At 44.8% G+C, this 22,980-nt stretch overlaps 1 long non-coding RNA gene across 4 annotated transcripts; it reads left to right on the forward strand.

Moving 5' to 3' along the window:
* Window positions 1-97: 97 nt before the first annotated feature.
* LOC146200470 (uncharacterized) lies at window positions 98-18,795 on the forward strand. Of its 4 annotated transcripts, none has more exons than XR_014705244.1 (3): window positions 98-419; window positions 12,876-13,001; window positions 17,877-18,122. It is a non-coding gene; the product is annotated as an uncharacterized LOC146200470 (long non-coding RNA). The 4 variants fall into 4 exon arrangements; XR_014705243.1 differs by having other exon boundaries at window positions 261-419; window positions 17,874-18,102; XR_014705245.1 differs by lacking the exons at window positions 98-419; window positions 12,876-13,001 and adding an exon at window positions 13,014-13,651 and having other exon boundaries at window positions 17,874-18,795.
* The last annotated feature ends 4,185 nt before the right edge of the window (window positions 18,796-22,980 follow it).

Raw genomic sequence — 22,980 nt, forward strand, 5'->3', positions numbered from 1 at the left:
AATATATGATGCCAGAGCGAATCGATGCGATAGAAAGCGTTTCCATTAAACAGTTTTTTTTTATTTTCCGCATGTTTCATCGTTGAATTCTTCCATCAAAAATTTTTGATTAAAAGTTAAATGACCATTAAACATTTTTCTATCATGATGCTTCGGTGAAATTTTAATCAGTGGCTGAATAGACGCAGCAAGCAGCAAGCTCAAAAAGAACGAAACCGAACCTATCCTCAAAAAAATCTGAAATGAGCCAATCCAATCCACCTGACAAGTTGAAGCTTAGTCATGGAAGATGGCTTCACGTTTCCGTGTTCTGCATTTTCTGCGCAGTTACAAATACCTACGGCTGTAATGCACTGCTAGCATTGTTTTTGCTGTGGCTTGGTGCGGCTGGCACACATTGTTCACCCGCCGATCCCAAAGTAAGTATTTCACCGAACTTTTGTTTCTTTAGTGGAACTTTTCGATGCACCGATAGAGGTGAGCTTTTGGGTAAGGAAACAGCTCTGTACAGCTGCCGAACGGTCGAGTGTTTTAGGCGAGACTGACAGAATGGCTCCGCGCCGACTAACTAAAGTGCAGCCTCAAGTCTGAGGGCCATCTTTCTCGGCATTACTGGACGCTGCGCCAGTAAGCCGCGCAACTTCTCTGTCTCTGATAAAGGAGTGCCTGCCCGAGCTTTAAGCGCTAACCGCATGAGGCGACAATTCGCGGCGACATGCCGCGCGACGCTGTAGCGCGACGAGCGGAGGGCCGCCAAAGCATTGCCGCTCGTCGCTGTCGCTCGGTTTCTGGGGGTGCGTTCCAATACCCCCTCGTAGACGTCTACTTAGACGGCTACGCGAGCAGCCGCCATCTTGGGACGCGTTCCAATTCTCGCGAAGCAGTCTCGCGAAGACGGCTTCGCCGAAGTCAACATCGATGCAGACTACTTTGCTGTCTAAACATGGCGGACAGAGCGCGTTTCGCGCTGAGCGAGTCGTGCTTGCGGTTGTTGCAGTAGTTGTACGGTGGTCGTGCTCTTTGCGAACGCCGGAGGATATGCATATGAACGATCTTTCAAACGTGAGTTGTTACGTCAATGTATGCGCTAGCTAGAGGCTAATTTAGCTGTCTTTATGGTCGTGAGATTCATAGCACTGCAGATTCTTTTACCGCGCTTAAGAGGAAAGCGTGCGTTGGATGCTGTTGGTCTTTTTTAACTTGACGAGTTTCTTCAGTCGTGATGTTATCGACGAACTCGTCGCTTTCTGGGCACCTCGCCGGGAGTCAGGACCGCTGCTGTACGGCGCACGTGTGTGTTTCTATCTTGCTGTAGTAGCGGTGACAAACTCTTCCGCGGATTTTCAGTTAATCTCGGAAGAACGAACTCGCCTGACGATGCCGACTTGTTGCGCATTGATTTTTTGTGCCTGTACATTATTAAAACGAGTTGTTGTCTTTGGTTTCCTCGTCTAGTGACTACAGACAACAGGTGTAACGGCACAGTTTTTCGTTTGCTGTAGCCGGTTATCACCTTTCGTCCGTAATCCAATCAAGTTTACAGTATTTTGCATGTTTTCATTCTTACAGCTGTGTGAATGAGATATCTGAGAAGCATGTACACATCAGCATAAGTAATAAAAAAGGAAAAACGGACTAATGTTCTCTTCCGTCAATTCGTGACAGGGCTCATTGCGTGAGAAGTCTGTCTGCTACAAGTTATCTATTAATAGTCTATCTACGTTGTGGCGATTACACATGTAATATTGTTGCTGCAAAAAATCGGCGAACCGTTAAAAACGTGATTTTCACCTGTATTGTCGTCAATCTTTAAAGAAAACAGCGTTATAATAGTTGTTAAAACGGTTTAGTTCAACCTTTATGCCGCGAGGTGACGCTAGGCATAAACAGGTGGACGCGTTCCAATACGCGAACCTGTAGACGTCTACGTAGACGTCTACGAAGCAGTCTTGCTAGACGTCTAAGAATTGGAACGCACCCTGGGTTTGTAGAAAACTTCGCCCGTCGCCCGGAAGTGCTTTGCGAGACTAGCCAATGGTTGTTGGCGTTGGAGCTACGTAACTTCCGATCCGTTTTGCGCGCCAGAACGGTTCCTTTTTAGCGCGCTTTCAACGGAACAGCAGCCGACGCGGAGCTGACAATGGCAGCGATGGCAGCCTCTCAAGAATTTAATGAGCGTCTGATTGACGAAATAGAAGAAGAAAGGGTGTTGTGGGACTTGGGATACACTTTCTACAAGTGCACACCACGCAGGAATGCCGCTTGGCGCCGCGTTGCAGCGTCCCTCGGGTGCACCGGTGAGTCGAAAACATTTCCGCTATCATTCGTTCTTTCGCGTACGTATGTGGAGACTGACAACTTCATGTGCGGATGACAGGCAATCCTGTGCTATGACATAGACAAGCGTGCTGATATAAATAGTAGCAGATGAATGTTTTCAGCGTGCTTGCTTCGTGCGGACTGATGCTTGTCGTCATGCGCTTACATGCGCGCATGGAATGAAAGATCGATCAGAGAGGAAACCAACAGCAAGTACCGCGCTTATCGCTGTTGTAGTTAAAAGCTGCTCATATTAGGCCAGGTTAGTCGTAAGCATATGATGGACCGGAATGTACGCGGAACGTGTATGAGTGCTGGGCAAGCACGATTGTATATATGCGCCGAACGGTGGTGCATATATGTGGAGAGCCGTATACGTTTTTGATGCATTCCTAGTTGTAATGCCGCATAAAAAAAATGCATATATTAATATACTTGTTTGTTAGCATATGCACGCTTACGCATATATATCTCTTTAATTGCGTGATTCATATGCTCGCAGTTGCTGAAGTCAAGGCCCGGTGGAAGAATCTCAGGGACTCGTTCCGGCGGCTCTACAAAGCCCGCAACCCCCCACCCAAAAGTGGTGCTGCAGCAGCAGATGATGATGATGACTGCATTGACGACGAGGCTGCAGGGAAATGGTTATTTTATGACCGCCTGCTTTTTTTGAAATACTCGGTCATGGGCCGTCCGTAAGTATCGCAGTGTTAAGCCTCTAAAATTACATCATGATTGTCATTTACAGAGACGTAAACTACTATCATATCTGATGGTGGAAAAGTTGTGAGTGAGACTGGACTCATTTTCAGACCGTGATCTGAGTCGAGTGAGTCCAGACTCACATTCAGCTTATGATCTGAGTTGTCAGACTCAAACTCAGATCATGATCTTAATTGTGAGACCAGGCTCAGATCATGATCTGTTTTTATGACGATCGTGTCCATCTGTCTATCTTTTTTTCCCCTCATCGGAGGGAAGGAAAGATTATTGCTGTGAGAAAGGGCACTTGTGGGCGTAGCTTATAGCTATGTCTCTTGGTGACCAAAAGAAAGAATTCTGTGGAATGCCTTCCTGCATGCTCTCCCTTGCATATTTTGGAGTGATTGCAATAGCCCAAATTACTCCCGAGTTGCCAGGCTCAAACTCGGATCATGATCCTATGTCTCTATGCTATGTCTCTTGATGACCTAAAGAAAGAATTCTGTGGAACGCCTTCCTGCGTGATCTCTCGCATGTTTTGAAGTGATTGCAATAGCCCAAATTACTCCTGAGTTGAAATTAGTAAGCCCAAATAAGTGAAGTTCACGTCAGTCATGAGTCGAAATGAATGCGGGTCCAAATGAGTCCTTAGTCAAGAGGAGGGAGTGCATGAGCCCAAATGAGTTGTGAATCAAAGTCAGTCATGAATAGAAATGAGCGAGTCCAAATGAGATGTGAGTTGCAATTATTAACTGAGCCCAGATGAGGTTTGAGTCGCAGTGAGTGTGGTGGACTCTGCATGAGTTGTAGGTCAGGGTTGCAAGTACAAATAAGTTTGAGTTCATGAGTGCATTGAGCCCAAGCGTGTATGAGTTTTAGTGCGCCCACAAATTTGTCCAAAATTTTATGAGTTAGCCTAAGTGGTCACTCATGATTTTGCTGAGGTATGCCTGTCAGTGAGGAGAAGACATGCACACTGTTTGTTTAAAAATGCTAAGGGGCTATTTTGCGTCTTTGTGGGTTGTTTCTTTTTTCAGGACTTCTGGTAACCTCGAACCGCTGCCAGTTACTGACAATAATGGCAATGCTGAGACAGCAGAGCAAATATTGACACACATATATGTTGAGGAGTCAACGTGTGCAAGTGCTGAAGAGACGTGGATTCCACAGACTGGTGCTGGAGACAGCGACACACAGGTCCAGCACAATCCACCACTATTTGTGGAGTGTGGTGCTGGCCCTAGTGGTGATAGTAATGGCAAAAGAAAGAGGAAAAAAATATATGACGATGAAATTAATGCACTTTCGAAAGTAATTTCAAAAGAAGTAGATGAGGCAGAACATTTTGGTATGCTAATTGCATCGTATGCAAGGCAATGTCCGAAAAGGTTACGTGTGCAAATGCATGCAGAGGTGCTTGCGGTAGCAGCACAGTATGTGCAGTTTTCTGATTGAATTTTTTTTTGTTATTCTTTTTGTTTCAGCACAGTCGCAAACAAACTTGCTGTTGGCTTCCTTCATATGCATCTTGTGAGTACAAATTACATGAAAATGTTGATGAAATGATGTAATAAGTCAGACCCATAGTCAGATTCATGGAATCATCAGCAAATAAGTTTGTGAATCAATTATAAACAAGCCATTTAATTTTATGAGACATGATACAGGATTTTCTTGTTACTGGCATTAATCAGTATGAAGGAGTACTGAACAAGGGTAAAGGGGTGGATGCCTCAGTTCGCAGGTCGAGCCAACGTTTCGACAAGTGGACTTGTCTTTGTCTGGGCAAAGCGATCATCACTGGCAAGTGTTTAAATAAGCTTTTGCTTCTGAAGAAGAAAAGCCGGGGAAGGGGAAAATGGGTGAGAAGAAAGTAGATCATGGAGTGAAAAAAAAAAAATGATCCTTCAGTATGTATTTCTCAGCCTGGAACCAGGGATCCTGTGGCCTGCAAAAGAAATAAAAGTAGCAGTACCAGGAAAAACTACAATACCAGGTGGATGATTAGAGCAGGTTTGGTGCAGATACACCTTACAAAGGGACAGGCTTTACAAAGAGCCCTGATAAGGAATATATCTAAGGGGAAGGGGGGGGGGGAGGGGAGAAGGGCAAGGAAACAGGATAACAACACAGTGAACCACAACCCACAGGTACAAAAAAAAAAAAAAGAAAAGGTTTGAGGGCAAAGGCTCACAAGATACAAGTACTCACAAGATAAGGAGGAAATGTGTTGAGAGAAACCCTCCTAATGCTATATTTCCAGTTTGATTCATCCTATTATTTGCAGACATTTGGAACCAGCATGGGCACATGTGCAGCATAAGGTGCACATGTTTCTCCAGGAGAAACACATTTCCTCCTTATCACTTGCTACTTGCCTTTGCCCTCAAACCTTTTTTTTTTCTTTGCATGTCAGTTGTAGTTCACTGTGCCCTTATTATCCTGTTTCTTTGTCCTCCCCCCCCCCCCCCCTGATATATTTCTTATCAGGGCCCTTTGCAAAGCCTGTCCCTTTTTAAGGTGTATCTGCACCAAACCTGCTTTAATCATCCACCTGGTATTGTAGTTTTACCTGGTACTGCCACTTTTATTTCTTTTGTAGGCCACAGGATCCCTGGTTCCAGGCTGAGAAATACATACTGAAGAATCATTTCTTTTTTTTCACTCCATGACCTCCTTTTTTCTCACTCATCCTCCCCCTGCACACTCCTTGATCTACTTTCTTCTCACCCATTTTCCCCTTCCCCAGCTTTTCTTCAGAAGCAAAAGCTTATTCAAACCCATGCCAGTGATGATCGCTTTGCCCAGACAAAGACAAGTCCACTTGTCGAAACGTTGGCTAGACCTGCAAACTGAGGCATTCCTTCATACTGATTAATGCCAGTAACAAAAAAATCCTGCATCATGTTGCATAAAATTAAATGGCTTGTTTATAATTGATTCACACACATATTTGCTGATGATTCCATGAATCTGACTGTGGGTCTGACTTATTACATCATTTCATCAACATTTTCATGTAATTTGTACTCACAAGATGCATACGAAGGGAGCCAACAGCAATTTTGTTTGCGATTGTCCACTTGTCGAAACGTTGGCTTGACCTGCGAACTGAGGCATCCCCCCTTTACCTTTGTTCAATGCTCCTTCATACCATGTAAACAACTTTCTTTCTTTCATTCTACTTGCCATTAATAAGGATATTTTAAATTGGCATTAACTGTAAATTATGGTACTGGCATTGACCGCCTTGGCAGAAACCAAGGCGGTCATGCTGGCCTTGCGAAATCAGGGTTTAGACGAGCCGTATGTGAAAGTACTGGAATATATATATATATATAGTGGCTGCACAGCAACCATAGTTTTGCACAAAGAAAATAACAAAATTCCTATAAGGAAAGGTGTTAGGCAAGGAGACACGATCTCCCCATTACTATTCACAGCTTGCTTAGAGGAAGTATTCAGAGACTTGGAATGGGAGCAGTTAGGAGTAAGGGTAGATGGAGAATACCTCAGTAATCTGCGATTTGCTGATGACATTGCCTTGCTAGGTAACTTTGGGGATGAACTACAAAGAATGATTGATGACCTAGACAGGAAAAGTAAAAAGGCAGGCTTGAAAATCAATATGCAGAAGACTTCAGGTAATGTTCAGCAGCCTCGGGAAGGAACAGCAGTTTACGTTTACATTGGATTGGATGAATTTTTCTGGAACACTGTGAAATGCATAGTCTTTAAAAAAAACAACTCACTAGCCCTCATCAAACTTTTCAATTCATTCATTTATTTACACAGTATCCCAACTGAGTACTCAAGCAGGAGCAACATATAGAAAACATATATCAGTAACACGAAAGCAAGCATAAAAATATATCTATACAAAATATGATCAAATATTTATTAGAACTGCAAAATGATAATGTACACTGGACTTGCACAATACAAGTACAAGATGGTCAACATGCGTGGAATATGCAGAGTGGTTGCTGCAGCTATCAAACATTTTGCAACATTAAAAACAGTGTCTGGTTATCACTATAGGGCTGGAGAGAGCAGGTGGGTTATTCCAACTGGCAATGGTATTTGGAGGAAAAGAGCAATTTGTAATTAGTTCTGTGTATTGTATGAGCAAGGTTATTAATTATAGTCACAAGACAAAATTATAAGTGCAGTAATTCTGATACTGTAACTTGTTTACTGGCAATGCACGCAGTGCATTGTGGGCCATAGGCTTTTATCATCAGCTGCTGTTCTTTAACTTGTGCTTTTAGCCATGCAGGTTGGTAACACATTGAGTTTTAAAGGGGCATTATGCAATATGGGAATGTGCAATGGCTGAAGTAATTTATAAATATTATAGTACTATACTGCATGCTTGTACTACTTACTGATTCATGGCAGGGACATTCATAATATGGGGCCTGTGCTGATCATCTCGGCATACCTCATTTCATGCCTCAAGTGCAAAGCTTATTAAAACAGTTGCTGCCATTGGCTTCCATGTGCTTTTACTGGAGATGTACCAAAGTTATATGTGAATTCTCACTTCATTTTTGTGATATTTAATCAAGACTAATGATGCATTGGCTTGTTTATAACATATTTAATCAAGATAAGCTGGTCATTTATGTATTTTTGATCCTGTAATGTGTTGTGAAAGGTAATATGTACCTTCTCTCACATGTGATTTGCTCAGGGATGGCATAAGTCACTCCCACATTCTAATTCCTGTTGTGCTATTTTTATGTGAGGCAGAAAGAGTTGTTCTGTTCATTACTTTTTGAGCAATTGCTATACTCAATGCAGCAGGCAGTTTACATGGTTGTGACATGTGACTTTTTTTCCACAGTGCAATTTACAAGTTTTTTACATGTTATTTTTTCGCAGTACTGTATTTTATGTTCTGTGATATTAAAATAGTACAAATGCCAGTGGTGAAATTGTTTTCATATTTAAGCAATAATTATTCATGGTATTTTCAGCTTCTCTTAGCTCGAATGAGGCATTCTGTATTGGACCATTTCCATGGAGGCAGGATGCAGCAGTGACACCAGATTGCAATTCCAGTGAATGTGAAATGAGCATACCATATTTTCCTGTGTATAAGACACACACCTATTATTTAGAGGCTTTCAACCAATTCGCCCTGTTAGGGCAATAGGCCTTTACTACACATGCTTGTGTAACCATTGTGAAATTCTCTGCGACTGTGACTATGAGCAAAAATGGTTTTAAAAAATGAGACAGAACACCCCAAACAACTGCAACACAAGCAGAAGGCAGAGCAGCTACACTAAGTCTTTAAAGGCTTCATCTTTAACACATTATAAAAAAGTTTACCGGTTTCTGGTGGCAGCAGTGCTCAGACATTCTCTTTACACTCGTAAACTCAATTGCTCCTCTGATCGTCTTCGTGCTCGGTTGTCGGGCGCAGTACAAGCAAGGAGAGGAAAGCACATGCAGTAGCCATCAAACATTGTTGCAAATGAAAACTGGAAAACTGAGTCGGCTTGTCTTAGTTTGTCTTGGCAGCGCGGGAGAGCAAGGAGCACGGATGTCGCCATGTTTTGGCCATTCATACTATGTTCATACCTATGAGACGACCGAAAGTCGTCACCACTGCTGGTTTACCATAGAGTTCATCTACGAGTGTCGCATAAAGCAAAAATGTACATAACAAGTGAAACGAAGAGGCGTCCGTGTGCTGTACTATGTCAGTGCACGTTAAGGATCCCCAGGTGTTGACAGACTGTGCTTTTCCTTTCCTGTGAACCAATTATTATTATCCTTATTATTGCATGGGACGCACCAAGAAATTCTAGTGAGAAAAACTGCACCTTATACACCAGAAAATATAGTAACGGCAATCAAAGGCCCCTTCAGCCCTCATGGCAGCTGGTGCAGCACTGGCCTCTGTACTCCAGGCTGGCTCCATTGCCAAGGTACCTGGCCCTCATTAGAAAAAAAATTAATAAAACTCCTCCGCACATTAGCGGCAACTTGCGAGCTTTTGCGGGCCCTTGCTCCTTGCAGCTCAAATATAGCTGCACTGCCCTGCACCTCACTCCTCCATGCCCCCTCTGACACATTGCCAAACACATCTATCGAGTCTGCATGGCCAACAGGGCAGTAACTTGACCTTGCTTCACACTCTGTGGATAAGAAATTGTGCAATACACACGTTGCTTTCACAACCTTGTCCACATTTGAAGGCTTGAGGTGGATTGTTCTGTCGTAAATCTTCCACCGCGAAGCGAGAATGCCGAACGCATTCTCAGCATACCTCCTGCAAAACACAAAGCCAGATTTTTTTTTTATAGCACCGCTTAAACAAGACAAGCATACTCATTCTGCATTGCAGTAAAACTTTCTCTTTGCCAGAAACAGCTCTGTGAAAACAAGAGAATAGACATCTCACTTCTATCATTACAAAAGAGAGACTGCAGTCAGTTGATGCAAAAAGATTGTAATCATGACAAAATGACACTTGTAGGTACATCTCTGTTTACATTTGTGTTCTTTCTGCTGTCATTTAAGAGTAATCTCTGGCATAACAAGCTTGAGCAGCACCAAAGTAGTGACGTTTTTACTGTGCAGTACATACCTTGCACGGCTCAAGCGGTAGTTAAAAACTACTTCTTCATTCTTTGTTCGGCTTCCTGGCAGTGGACGCATAAAGTCTGGGCGGAGCTGAAATGCTTCATCCCCGACAAACACATGAGGCACAGTTGTGCCTGAGCCTGGCAGTTGGGCTGCCCTTGGCAAGTTCAGCTTTCCTTTTTCTAGCCTCTTGCCAATTGGTGAGTCCTTAAATATTCCTCCGTCACTGAGGCGTCCAGGGGCACCAATATCTACCAGCCGAAACTGGTATTTACTATCCACGACGGCCATTAGCACAATGGAATAGGTTTTCTGTAAAAAAGCATATAGCCATTAAGTGAGTGTAGCATATTGCACATGATGATACGGCCACAAAGATGCAAGTTCCTTAAGTATTGTACAAAATTAAACACAGCCAACGCTGTCATACCTTGTAGTTGTAGTACAGGCTTCCAGAATTTTTGGGCCGCTTAATTTGAACATGTTTCCCGTCAACTGCACCTAAGCAGTTGGGAAACTGCCACTGATTCCAAAATCCTGTAGCAATCTCTCTCCATTCATGCTCTGTTGGAGGCTGTAATAAGAAAGACATTCTGTATTGCTGCAATACATACTAAAATGCATTATGAATGCTAATATGTTTATCAATTACAAGTCCTGTTGCAGTGCTTTATTGCCTTCTGTTGTTTTGAACACTGCAATATAGTAGCTAGATGACATTATGCTAAAAGTGCTAGCATAAAATTATATCACATATATGTCGTTGTGAAAATATGCTGGAATAATATCAACCATATATAACACAACTGGAGTCTGCGGAGCGTAGGCAAACAAGTAAAAATATTTATGGCACAGTGTAGTTCAATATGCATATGATTGAGTCTAGTTAAAGAAATGCTCATTGACTGAAAAGGCAGGTTTTGCTGCGATAACGCGTGGGGTCCTGTATTATGAGTGCAGGGGTTCACACGGGCGCACAATCTAATATTTTTCTGTGCCCTATGTTATATATAATGTATCAATTGCACCTTTACCTTCATGTAAAGTGGTGTGAGCACGTCCCATAGCACCTGGCAGGTTAAGTGTATCGCCTCTCTTGCTGTTTCTATGCCAACCCGGAATGCCATGGCGACATCCGGTATCGTCATTCCGGACGAGAGGTACCTGTGAATATGAAGTCAATTTTCGCATATGTTCACGTAAATCAGGGGAGAAATTGTTGCGCGCAAGCTACACACGCTAGGAAACTTGCTCAACTCAAATGCCATCGCCGAACAGCAGTGCATATAAATGGCACCGAACGTGACAGATATGATCACGATCGATACTACTCACCGCAGTGTCAACGCAAGTCGTTCCCCCGATGAGATCGGGTCCCTGCAAAGCCACTGCTTTGTTAGCCGGTCGGCTACCATATTGTGCAGCATATCAAATGTATCCGGCGACATTCTGTAATACTTGTGCAATAGTGTAGGATCCCCATCCTTCATGACTTGCATCTGAAAAGTTTCAAGCGGCAATGAATCTTGTTGCCTTATCTGCAGCAGATCCTGACTTACCGCTGTGAAGTACTCGCTCTCTTCTGAGCGGCTTTGCCACACAGGCCGAACCCAGTGCGTGCGCGTTCCGGCTTGCAATTGCTTCAGGACAAGCAATGTCCTGAACATCGCAATTTTTCGCCTGCGTTCCATGGCGGACGACGACGCTTGAAAGGTGAAACCCGATAGCAGACGAGAAAAGCGCGCGCTTTTGTGTCACGTGACTACATGTATAGTGGACAAAAATAAACTTTATTGCCGCAATATACTTCTTGAATGATTTTATTGTTTTATTTTTTGTATTGAGGCTTGAAAACTATGCTCTGCTAGTTTATTAACGCGAGATGATTGAACCGTGGCTGATTATTAATCGAGCAACACTGAAAACGCGCCGCTCTGTCGCCGACTGCCGTCGCTTCATGCGGTGTGCACCAGCGGCAACGACAGGCGTTGGCGGCGGCGTCGCGCGACGGATCGCCGAGGTTTGTCGCCTCATGCGGTTACCGCATTAAAGGAGTTAATTTGTTAACCATGCGCAACGTGCTGAGTTGTAAAAACTATACGAGAAAACTTTTGCACTCCTCAAGCCCGTCGTGCGACATGCCTGCACTTGTGAAAACGTCGCGTTTTTTTTTTTCTTTTTTTTCCCCCTTTTTTTTTTTTATGGACAGCCGCTGATCTTTCTCTCTCGAGCTTTACGGCAACTACAGTTTCTAGAAGGAACGGCTGTAGCTACTAAATAACTAAAGGTTTAGTACTCTCCTTCAGCTTTGACAAACCAGGACAGCACCTTGCGCATGTTGGTTATGCATGTGGGACCGAACCGCGCAGAACAACCGGACATATGTTATGTTGAGGCAGAAAAGGAAAGAAAAATAAAGAGCCTCGGCCCGTGCCACTTAGTATAACGGGCTAGAACAACCGGACAAGGAGATGAGAGAAAAAAAAAAAGTCAGCACTTGTCTTTTTCTTGACCCGTTGTTCTGCGCTGTTCTGGCACGAATTTGACATACCGCCGCCGCGATACAGTTGGGCTGTGAGCTCTGGTGCCTGCAACGCCTTCTTTTATGCAAAACAGGCATACTGGGAGGCCATGCAAGCCGCGGGCTCAAAAAAAAAAAAAACACAAGTTGAGCAAAAGTGAGATGAAAACAAAATTGTTGTTGCTTTGTCCTTACAGATATTCAAAGGCTCCTCAGAACTTCACTGCATTATTGACAGCGAGATAATGCCAAAGCTACACTAGAGCCATGCAGCACCTTATAGTGCATGATACTGAGCTTATGTCTCGCACTGAAAGCTCTTACCATGTTCTTAGATTATCATATTAAAGTAGCTTTAAACCCATGCTTGTTAATACAGTGATAGCCATAAATTGAATCTAGGGCATCATGCTCACATACAAGGCTTCTGATAACCGCTGGTCACATGATGTGGGCTATAGCAGAAACCTGTACCTGGTCATCTTACAAGCATTTGTGCAATTTATGCTTTTAATGTGTTGTAAAAGTTTTTGTGTTCTGTTTCTGTATGGGAATGCTTTCCTTATTGAAGGCTAACATTTGGCTTGCTACAGCAAAAACCTCTACCTAGTCATCCTAAAAACAGCACCGCAGTTGGTGCTTTTAGTGTGTTGTAAAAGTATTTGTGTTCTGCTTCTGTATGGCAATGCTTTTCTCGCTGAAGACTAGCATGAGGCTTCCAAAAATTTTTCAGATGCCATTTGCTGTAGCCGATTTCGTAGGCCAACAGGAAGCAGCATTTTGAACGTGGAAAACTGTCATCCACGGGGGAAAAACAGCAACATCCCTTTGCATTCTCATTTCTTTGGTATGGCTAAAAGTGAGTATTGTATCATTATCTATATTATTAATATTGAATCATGATTGTCAGTGTTGAAGTTGTTTGAGCGTGATGATTTTAAACACACAGGACATCCCTTCAACATTAAGGTTTTAGCTTGTTTACATGTAGGATGTAGAACTGGTTTCAACAAACTTTATGCAGCAAATTCTTTTTACATTGTCCACCATGTTACTTTTTGTCATTGTCCATTGAAGTAAATAACCAGTATTTTATGTTTACACAGTCGTCCACTCTTAGCTTGAATGGGAATGTGGGGCATGCAGTTTGCAAAATAGCAATGCATCCGTCACAGCCATGCATCAAGGCTAAGTGGCTTGTGCGTAGAGGGACCAGCCGCTCCAGCTTCACGTCATCTGCCTCTTTGCTCCTGTGTGCAGACGTGCATTGAGGCAAAGTGGTTTATGTGTAGAGAAACCAGGAGCTTCTTTGTCACATCTGGCTGTTTGTTACGGTGTGCAAATGCGCATCGAGGCAAAATGGCTGATGTGTAGAGGGACCAGGAGCTGCTGCTTAACGTCCTTCGCCTCTTTACTACAGTGCACAGCCGTGCATTGATGCTAAGTGGCTTGTGCATGGAGGGCCCAGGAGCTGCAGCTTCACGTCTGCCTCTTCGCTCAGGTACGCAGGTGCGTATTGAGGCAAGATGGCTTATGCATAGAGGGACCAGGAGCTGCTGTGTGGTGTAGTCTGTATATTTGCTATGGTGCGTATCGAAGTACAATGGGGGGGCTCATGTGTAAAGGTACCATGAGCTGCTGCGTCATGTCGTCTGCCTATTTACTATGGTGCGCAAGCATGCATCAAGGCAAAGTGGCTTATGCATAGGAGGACCAGGAGCTGTTGCTTCACATCTGCTATGATGCGCAGCTGCGTATTGTGGGTGGTGGTGGAAAACATTGCCATCAGATACAAATACAGGAGGTTACTCACTAGCTGACCCTGAGGGGGCCTGTCCTGACAAAAACAAGGGGTCCCTAGTTTGGGACCCCAGTGGTGGTGGAGGGACTAGAGGCTGGTACTTCACGCTGTCTGCCTCTTCGCTACGGTGTGCAGCTGCGATGGATGCAGTGGCATCTCAAAACGTGCATGCCACGCACTCGCATGTTCAGTCTGAGTGGACGACTGTGTACCTGCTATAGCTTTGTTATTCATAGAATAAACCTAGGCCAAGTTGGATAAATTATAGCTCACCTCATATGTGGTCAGAAAAGAAAAGCCACTCCAGAAAATCTGATGCATTTACTGTCATAGGATTCTTATTCATATACATGCTACTGACAAGTCAGATTCTTCACCCTCAGAAATGCCAGAAAAATAATCAAGGGTGCGTCTGTAATAGTCTAGCTTGCTCTTTCTCTGCAGACTTGAGTCAGATGTGTGTTCCATTGCTGTGGGTGGGACAGGTGTGAATCTTTGATTTTAAGCTTGCAACAAGTATGTTATTGTAGTTTAAAGGCAAAACGGTACTAATAATCGTAGCTCCCCGTGGCCTTTATCCCCTTTTAATAGTGTTGCTAGACACTGAATTATTAGTTTACTCTGCACTGTTTCTGTCTAGTTAATGTGCGGAGATGTACAGCCTCGTCCACTTCTAGCTATAACACGCTCACCGCCTTCAAAACGCTGTTGCGTTCGAACCGGCCACACAATAAAGCTAAGTGGCAGGCCATGTGAAGCAGCACATCCGGGTCCCTGTGTGTGTGCATCGATTTGCATCGATATGTGGCTGTTTCGTACGTAATGTTGATTTGAAAGCAGTGTCTGTGCTATAGCTAGAAGTGGACGACCCTGTACATATATTTATATGACTTGGAGTTGTCAACTTTGCACTTAGAAACATTGTAGCATTATCTGATGTGTTGCTTTCATTTCTTTAATGATTTCTGTAAGGGATCGGTGGGTATGCTAGGCACCATTATTAGTCTGCTCTTTTTGGGTCACCTGTTCAATGCCCAGCTGCGGCCGTCTTCCACTTGCCCTCGGACAAGAGGCAGAGAGACTCGCACAGAGAAGCAGCTACAGCAGCTACAGTGCTTAACGGAAACGTAGGCAGAGAGGGAAAGAAGTCCCCTCTTCCGAGGACTTTGCTGTCGCACTCGAAGACGCGGGGACAGGCAGTTTGTTCTCGTTGCTGTGTCATGTAGGGGGCTCATTTTTATTTAAGGAGCTTTACGAACAGTATACAACTAAGGGGTCCTTAGTACTAAGCGTACTAAGGGGTCCTTAGTACTCTGACTGGACCCATCACCCGGAGGCAGCACAGCTTTGAAACGAGCACCTCTTTTGGAAGAACTGCTTATCGTTCAAAGAAAAAACACTGTCAGGTTGAAGCGTGTAAGGCCCTCTTCCTTGTTGGGGAGCCCATAAAAGTGACAATTATTCAGTGCAGGCGCGCTGAGTGGGGTCTCGTTGAGAATTCCAACCCTGGATGTCAACAATGGTGGGAGATGGCGGCGTTGAAAAAGGGCAAGTGTGTAACAGTGACGGTATGATGCAGAGCGGGAGGATGTGGGTTGGCTCCTCTGATGTGGTCCGCAATGGTGCTGACTCGGACGCCAATAATTGCAATAATTGCCCTGTAAAAGGAGCCGCCAAGGATGCAAGCTTTGGGCAATGGTTGCGCACGTGGGACACCGTTTTGATGGGTTCTAATTTTTTTATCTTTTTCTTTTTCCTAGGGGAGAGAGTTTGGCATGTGACCTAGTGAGCCAATCATTTCGAGGTCCATTCTCTAAATTCCGTTTGTTGTGAAACGAATTTGTTGTCCCTTTTGCATTGCTTGTATTAGGGAGAGGATGAAGAACTTATGAAAGTGGAAAGACATGCCAAAATGTTTGTTAGCCAGTCATGTGTGAGTTCGTTGTCATTGGGGATGAGAAATGTGGGCGGAGTCCCGAAGTTAATGAAACGGCCCCGCGGCCTGGAGAACTCGTTCTGAGCTAGATTTTGATCTCTTTCCTCTTCGGCATAGATCATGGTCATTGTTTCACCTGTTGTAAATACGTACATTCATGTATAAAATTTTCAGTTCATTTTCCTCTCCGTGTGCAAGTTGTTGTGGCCAGATGCAGTAAATTCACTATTTTCATTTCTATATAACGTGCCTTTCTGAAGATGGTGAGCTCTTTTGTCCAATCCTGTAAGAAAGCAGCAAAGCGCTCCCAAATCTTCCACAAAACTGTGTGATATCTTTAATACTAACTGCGGCTTGGTGTCACTCAAAACATGTAGTTGAGGTAGATTTCTTCCCCCCCCCCCCCTCTTTTTGTTCGTTCAAATGAGGACCAGCGGACACTAACTCTTGCTTTTGTAATGCCCTAGGCCCCGCCTTAAGGCAGTACTCCAATGTCAATACCATTTTTATAGCTATGGCTGTCCAACAGCACTAATGTCTTTTATACACTTCTTTTACTAATCTCTTACCCAAGTGGTGGCTTATACTGCGGGGGCGAAAGTCTCTGGACAGTATGTCTGGAGATTTTGGACTAGAATCGCGATGTAAACGAATTGTGACCTTATTTCTCTTGCACACATGAAAGAACTAACGTTAAACTTTCACATCGATAAGTATGGTCAGAGTTTCCTGGTCGATGTGAAAGTTATGTGCTTTGATTACAGTTTGTGTAGTCCACACACTTTTGTCCCCGATATTACATAGGGGCAAAAGTTATGTGCTTTGATTGCAGTTTGTGTAGTCCACACACTTGTCCCCGATATTACATAGGGGCAAATTAGGTGCCTTTACAGGGGCAGTTTCTTTGGCGCCCACTACCTTCCCCATAAAAAAGCTACAGTGTTTCTTGTGAACAGCTGGCTGCATTTATAAATACCATTATTTTTTTGTAATTTGTTGTGCGTAGTTGAGAAATCCATAACATACATGCACAGCTGGTTGCCAGAATTATGCAACCATATTTCAGTAACTAACATCCATGCTGCATGCTGCCAGTAATACATCAGGAGCTTGTGGTTGTCAGCTTTTTGTGTTTGTGTAACTATAAGCCTTGCTATTGTAATGTCACATATAGCGCTGTGGGTAAACAAATAACTTTACTTTTAACTCTTGTAGAAGCATGAACACTGCGCAATCACTGCGGCGGGCTATGCTTCCACATTGGGCTTTAGCCACATGTCAAATGTCTATCTTTTTTCTGCTGCAGCAGCTTGCATGTTATCAGATAAGTTACTTCGTCGCAGCTGCTCTAAGGAGACGCTTTCTAGACGCTTGTAGCCTAGATGTTGATTTCGATATACCCCCGACACGCCCAGGGAATGTCTTCGGTAGAGGGTACATGGAAACCAGCGAAATGTGCAGTTTACAGAACAAAAAGGTAACAATTTTAAATGATGTTATTATTGATCACTTCTTTTCAGAGCAGGAACAATGACTTTAGAAATCTGCTTGTTAAACCGCTCAAAATGCAGGTTTCTGCCGCCAATGTGTAATACTGCAATGCTCTGGCTGTGCTTTATGTTCATATACAGCATCCTTTATGCTTAGTTTCTCTGCATGTGCACTCCATGTCTTGGGCACTGCTGAGGGCGCATAGCAGCAAGCATAACATGCCATGTTTGGTCAGAGTGGCATGTTCAAAGAGACAACATAAAAACATAAAAATACTGAATGCCAGGTTCTGGTCAAACTATGTTTGTATTTTTTGTTATTCTGCATGGGTTTTGCTGCAGTTATATGACCTTTCTATATAGTATGTGACAGTTCTGAATGGAGATGCATGCGTACAGTGCCATCTGGAAAAAGCGATTGAGAGAAACTGGCAGTTGCCCTTGGAGATGTGTAATCAAAGTTCAGCACAGATAACTTGAATTTCATTTTCCCTTCTATTGCAGGAGGAGCCCAGCCTGCTCTTTCCATCTTAGGCCTGAAAGACCAGCAACAGCTGATCGAGCAAATGCACAGGATAGTAACTGCTCCTGGAATCCCGGCCTGCGGAGGCCGCCCACAGAGAACTTGATCATCTCCTTGCTAATTCCGAAATATTAGGTTTCAATAAATACCTTTTCCTTCACCACCTCCCCAAGGGAAAAGCTGTCACAGCCAAGGATAATTAAAAAAAATTATTCAAGTAGATTCTTAATACTCCAGATGGCCTGCATTTTACCATGCCATTCCTTAACATCGATATTTTTTTTTGTAGACTATTTATGCATGCAGTTTTGCAATAACGCCAAAAAAAATGCTTTTTTTTACAACCTCGCATGCTGGTATGCCTATGCACTTAGCATGTTTTCAGGAATGGTGCATTTGTGTAAAGCTCAGCTAGCATATGTGCCTCTTTGATGGAAGTTTTAATTGCACACTACTGTTCAGTGCTTTGTGTGTGAAAGTAAAGCAGACAACAGGAAACTTGAACCTGTTGCATATTCTGTTGTCTGCTTTACTCTCACGACAAAGGCATTGAGCACTAGTATGTGACTGAAATTTCCATGGCACATGCTTGCTGAGCTTTACACGAATGTTATTGGCAAGTTTTTACACCAATAGCGGGCCCTGCAAGCATGTTCCGGGAAACGTCCGAATGTCCGCCTCCGGCTGCCCGTCGGACGTCCGTGGGACGCGATCCGGATCCACGAACGATAGTCCGACGGACGTCCGCTGTACGTATATCGAACATAACCGGACTTCCGTCGGATGTCCGAAGGTCCGAAAACGGACGTCCGTCGGTCGACCGTCGGACGTCTATGGCCGTCTGGGCAGGAACACATGCTCAACTGTTCCAGGTTTCCTACTTAGTAGACAGTTTGAGCCCCAAGGTACAAAAAGGACTTTTTCTTCCATCCATGTTTTGATTGGGAGGGTTCCTGTATGAAATTAAAAAAAAAATGTTTTTACGCCCGGTGCAACAGTCATGTTTTTAACTCGCTTGAGCACGTCTTTCCCTAGGCCTTCACAGTATAAGGTTCTGCACAGTGGAGCTGGGAACAATTGTGAAATAAGATCCTTGTACAGCCGCTAAATACTCTACAGAGTACCGCACGCACAAAAACCTGAACGACCACATCACTTAATTCTCGCAGGAAGCGTGACACAGTGTATCCCCGAGCAGAGCATGAAGAGACTATAAACTCTGGAATTGCACTGGATAGCATGATTTGCATAAAGGTTCTCAGGAATGCATCTTTTTGGTCACGTAAGAAACAAAACCTTAAAACCATCTGCCGCACATGTAGATGCATTAGAAACAACCCTCCGTCTTTAACTCGCCGAAAGAGATTATCTCTGCTAATTCGTTCCCAGTTGAACGACCAAATGAAGACCGCAAATACACGATGGAACCTTTGTATATTGCTTCGAGCACAATACAATACTTGAACTAAATGCATTATTCTTGCCACCAAAAAGGTATTGCATACGGTAGCACGAGCGAAAATAGAGAGGTTGCGTCCCATCCAATCTTTCGTCCTTTCCCGTATATTTTTTCCGCTTTTTCATTCCAGTAATTCGTATTTTCCCCGTATTTGTCCAATAGGGCTCCCAAATAAACTCCGGGCTTTGTAGCCCATCTTACTCCACAAAAAATTTCCGGTTCCTCTTCCCATTCCCCGTGCCAGACTCCGAGATTTTTCTTTAAATTAACAACACTACCAGTCTGCCTGCAATACCTTTGTGTTACTTTCAAAGCTTCCGAAACGCTTTCGCGATCTTCACAAAAAAGTGCCACATCATCAGCGTATGCCAATATTTTCACTTCACATACTCCCAGCTTAAAACCAACACAGATTCAATATATATATATCTACAGGTTGCAGACTTATATACTCCATTCTTTGAACAGCGCTGCTGTGACCAGTGACACGTCTTTATTGTTCAGAGTTCACTCATTTAATTATGCCTGCACTTACGGTCAACGTGATATAATCAATTAATAAGATTAAGTGACATATACTTTTTATAAGAGTTTAAATTTTTCATTGTTGTCTCTTTATAGAGGTATGTATATCTGTGCACATCTCAGTCAAGGATACCACTGACTTGACTTTCCCAATTGGCAATGTTTGCTTAGGACCAATTAGAACCAATTCGCAACTCTAATGAACGACAGGGGGTGCTGCGAAGTCTGGCCACACTGGGCAAGATGGCAGAAATATGGCTTCAAACAAAAGATGGCTTCAAACAGAATGACAGGAGCCCGTGGGATGTGACTGTGCGTGGAGTGGCCTTTCGTTCGGTGGTTTTGTGGTTCCCGTGACCGCGCTGTTCGCCGGAGTTTGCATCGCCGGGTGTCGACGACGTTCGTAGCCAGGACGAGGCCTACGGTACCGGCGGCTAGCGCGACGAAGTGCTTGAACCCTTCGGTCCTTCGGTTGGAGCCGTGCTAGGCCTATTGCTGTTGCAGCGGTGACAGGGTCGTGTGGTGAGTGAGTGGGTCAAGTGGCTACTACACTCCGTGAGTCAACTGGCTACTACACCCCGACAAAGGTGTTCGCCAAGACGACAAGAGGTGGCGCTGCTGGTGGCAGCGTTTGAAGTCGGCACGGATCTCGGGAAAGAGCAGTGAGGCGGTGAAAGTGGTGAAAGTGCAGTGAGTCACGACAAGCGGAAACGCGGGAGTTTCAAGCCGGGCCACAGCATGGGTAAGCCACGGAGCAATCAGCATGCCGAGAGCGAGGAGGATGGCGATGACTGGGTCGCATGCACGAGCTGCGACATGCGGCTGCAGCTTCACGACACTCCCTTTAAAATTTGGAAGAAGCTAACGCCGCATCGCACTACGTGTGCAAACGATGTGCAAGGATGAACGTTTTAGAGACAGAGTTAGCACTCAAGTTGAGTCAGCAAAAGGAGGAGTGGACCCTACGTATACAGAATATGGAGGCCAGAGCGGAGAAAGGCTCGGGCACAGAGGAAAGGTCGAGGGTTGAGGACCTACGGCGCCAACTGGAGCAAGAGATAGGCAGACGCGAAAGTTTGGAAGCGCAGGTGCAGGAACTGCTGAGGAGAGTAAGCAAACAGGGAGAATAGTTGCAGAGGCTAGGGACCCTTAAAGCACTCGGCAGGCTGGACGAGGTGTCGGGGGAGTCGGGCAAAGCGATTCCGGGCCGGTCGTATGAGCCAGAACGGACGGCGACGGGGCCGCTAGAGAGGAGTGAAGGGCATACAGATGGCAGCGGACTCATCGGAGGGCTACAACCCGAGCAGGGAGGACTAAGGACGAATAAGGTCAGCGAGGGGAGCGAACTGCACACCGAAGTGCAGTGCGCCGGGGAGAACGACTCCTTGCAGGGGCTCGCCGATCCTCGCTCTCAGGACGGAGGCGGAAGTGTAGGCAGGAGGGCGAACAACGAGGATCAGGAGAAACCACACGGGAAGAAACATCAGATGAAGGGCACTTAAAAGAAGATGCGCGAGAGGGAAACGGGAACACTGAAGAGCGGGAAGCCCAGTGAGCAGCAGGAGAGCCCGCACGAGCTAGGAGCGTCCAACGAGAAACGGGCCATACAGCCCCGAAAGGTATTGGTGGCCGGGGATGAAAATGCGTTTAGACTAAAGACGGGCGCCCTGACCGTTGTGGACAGGGACAGTCGAGTGTCTTTCTTCACAAAGGCGAGAGCGACACTGGCGGACACTATGGAGCGGGTACAAGAAGCTGCAGGCACGTCAGGATGACCACTGTCTGGTGATCATACATACCGGGCTGGAGGACGTAGAGGAGGGAACAATTAAAGGGGTCGTGAAACGAAAATGTAGCAGCCCAGTTGCAATTTTCCTTGCTTCAGTAAACATTAGGCATGCCGATTCCAAAATATCTCGTCGAAATATTGCTTCTGCATTTAATAATACCATTCTGAAAGCGCAGCATTTTTGCGTTTCTGAAGCGACCATGCGACCCTGTAGGCCGGAATTAGAAGTACTCGCCTACGTCATATTTAGCCGTTTAGAAACTCAGATATAATCATTATTTCCCATACAATAATAGGTTGCTGTTAAAGTTAGCAAATAAAAATATATTACATCAATTATTCGCTCACGCAAACGCATTTCTTCAACAATACTGTCACGTGACGCGCGGTCGGCGGCGGCGGCGGAGCAGGACGGGTGGTAAAGCTCACTTTACGGGTGGTGTCTGCTTCTCGCTGCGCTCTGGAACAGAGCGGGAGGTGACGCTCAAGTTCAGATTTTCGGTAACGACGGCTATACCTCGCTCCGCCGGGTACTCCAAATGACAATGGTTCCAATCTAATTTGTTGTTGTTATTTTCTTTTTCTTTTTTTGTGAACATTCGTGATGGAGCACAACGTCTTGAGCAGTCTCATACCACCGGTACAACTTGGTTGTGCGGCCGCTGCTGTAATTTTTTTTTATTATTATTATTCTTGGCGTCATTAAAGATACGATCTAAATACGGTTCCAGGTCAAAGAAATCGACAAGTGTGTTCAATCCGAGTGGTGGGTGGAGTGTTTCAGGAGCGGGCGCCGCGGCGCGTACTCGTATATTAGTTGCTCGCCTCCGCGCTGCATCACTGAGAATAGCGTGTCGAGCTTCGCTTCCTTTATTTCGGCCGGATGACCTGAACTATGGCACTACACGGAAAGCCGGAAACCGAACAAAAAAAAAAGGTTGCTACAATGCACTTGGGTGGCCCTTCCACCCTACGCGTTGTCGCAGCTTTGCTCCCCCACCTTCCCGACGCCTCTTTCGTAATCTTTCTAAAAATACGTCTACAGTGCTCAGACTTCGCCTATTTTTCCTGACAACGTTAGGTTCTGGGTTTAGGCGTGTTGTGCGGGTTTGAGTGCTCGCTATGCCAACCGTGTGCGTCGCGAGATTGCAGCACGGCTTCTCCGAGTGGAAGTAACGTTCGCTTTCACAAGTTTTGGCACACCGATTGGGTTCATATGTGTTCGTACTACTTTCTACTGGAAGTCCTAAATGAACCTCGGCGTCATTCGAAGCCTCGGCATGGACCGGAAACGAAGAAAGCTCACCTCAAACGA

This window comes from Amblyomma maculatum, chromosome 2 (assembly GCF_055883805.1).
Source record: "Amblyomma maculatum isolate TAMU_Amacu chromosome 2, ASM5588380v1, whole genome shotgun sequence".
Lineage (NCBI taxonomy): Eukaryota > Metazoa > Arthropoda > Arachnida > Ixodida > Ixodidae > Amblyomma > Amblyomma maculatum.